Raw genomic sequence first — 1,825 nt, 5'->3', positions numbered from 1 at the left:
TGATAGGGTTATTGTGAGGATTAAATGGAAGTTCTCTCTTTTCTTTTTTTTTAAGTTTTAGATTTATTTGATAAAGACATCAATTGAGAGGGAAGGGGGAGATAGGGAGAGATAGCCACTGGTAACACTGATTCACCGCTTGCAAAGTTTCTCCCTTGCAGGTGGGGAATGGGGGGGCTTGAACCTGGATCCTTGCACACTGTAACATGTGTGCTGAACTGGGTGTACCACTGCCCGGCCCCTAAATAAGAATTCTTGTAATTACTTAAGAACAGTGTCTTACATTTAGTAAGTTCTTACTATAGACACAAAGTCATGGAGATGCTTTGAGCTCAGGAAAGTCAGGCCCATGTCCTTAGAGGCAGAAATCAGAGTTACTATTCAACAAATCTGGTTCTTACTTACAGTTTGAGAACTATGTTCTAGGCCTTTTTTTCCCCCCTGCCTCCAGGGTTATCACTTGGGCTTGGTGCTTGCACTACGAATCCATTATTCCTGGAAGCCATTTTTTCAATTTTCATTGTTGGATAGGACAGAGGGAAGCTGAGAGATGATGGGAAGATAGAGAGGGGGAGAGAAAGACAGACACCTGCAGACCTGCTTCACGGCTAATGAAGTGACTCGCTGCAGAAGGGGAGCCGGGGGGCTCGAACTGGGATCCTCGTGTGGGTCCTTGCTCTTTGTACTTTGTGCATTTAACCTGGTGTGCCACCGCCTGGCCTCTGTTCTGGGTCTTGAAACTGGTCACCATTGTTTCATTTCTCTGGACTAGGAACATTTTGGTGTAGATACCTTTTGATCTCTGAACCTGATCCAAAGTTCTGTCTAATGAGATTTGATTTAAACTCTTCTTGACATTTTAGAAAATTGTTTGCTTTTCTGATAGGTATAGATAACTGTTTCTCACTGTGGAATATGATTATATGGGTTGGAGATACAGGAGTTGTTTTGTGTTCTTAAAGTCACAGAATGAGTCTAACTACCAACATATTAATGCTGGGTAGAAAAGGAAGCCTAGAGAGAATCTGAGAGTCTCCATGGATCTGTTCAGGTTACATCTATCAGTTTCCTTCTTTCCAAACTTCTTATTAAAGTAGGAAAATTAGCATCTACTTTTCTTTTTTCATTTTTTTTGGGGGAGGGGCCTTCCAGTAGAGACCGGAAGACCTGCTAGACAAATTCTAAAAGAGCTGTAACACTAGCATCTACTTTTCAAGTATTAAAACTAATCATATTTTCTTTTTTGAAAAGCATTTTATTAGGGAAATTAAGGCTTACTGGGTTGTTTGTGGCACATGAGATAGGTGTTTGCATGCAACTCCTACCACCAACTTTCATCTTTTTCTTTCATTGTGTCCTGGATCCCCAGTGCTCTCTCTCTTTTTAAAATTTTTTTTTTTTTTACTTATTTATCAAATGGAAGTATTGACAAGACTATAGGATAAGAGGGGTACAGTTCCACATAGTCCCCATCACCAGAGCTCCATATCCCATCCCCTTCCTTGAAAGCTTTCCTATTCTTTATCCCTTTAAGAGCATGGACCCAGGGTCATTATGGGGTGCAGAAAGTAGAAGGCCTGGCTTCTATAATTACTTCTATGGTGAACATGGGTATTGGCAGGCTGATCCATACTCTCAGCCTCTCTCTTTCTCTCTCCCTAGTGGGGCAGGGATCTGGAGAGGTGGGGATTCAGGATACATTGGTTAGGTTGTCTGCCCAGGGAAGTCAGGCTGGTGTTATGGGAGCATCTGCAACTTGGTGGCTGAAAAAGCATTAAGATATAAAGCAGAACACGTTGTTAAACAACCAGAAACCTAAAGGCAT

At 41.8% G+C, this 1,825-nt stretch overlaps 1 non-coding gene across 1 annotated transcript; it reads right to left on the bottom strand.

Moving 5' to 3' along the window:
• Positions 1-1,139: 1,139 nt before the first annotated feature.
• LOC132536372 (U7 small nuclear RNA) lies at positions 1,140-1,201 on the bottom strand. Its single transcript, XR_009547974.1, has one exon. It is a non-coding gene; the product is annotated as a U7 small nuclear RNA (small nuclear RNA).
• Between the last annotated feature and the right edge of the window lie 624 nt (positions 1,202-1,825).

Source organism: Erinaceus europaeus, unplaced genomic scaffold (assembly GCF_950295315.1).
Source record: "Erinaceus europaeus unplaced genomic scaffold, mEriEur2.1 scaffold_451, whole genome shotgun sequence".
Lineage (NCBI taxonomy): Eukaryota > Metazoa > Chordata > Mammalia > Eulipotyphla > Erinaceidae > Erinaceus > Erinaceus europaeus.
This window is presented reverse-complemented; position numbering and strand designations above follow the sequence as displayed.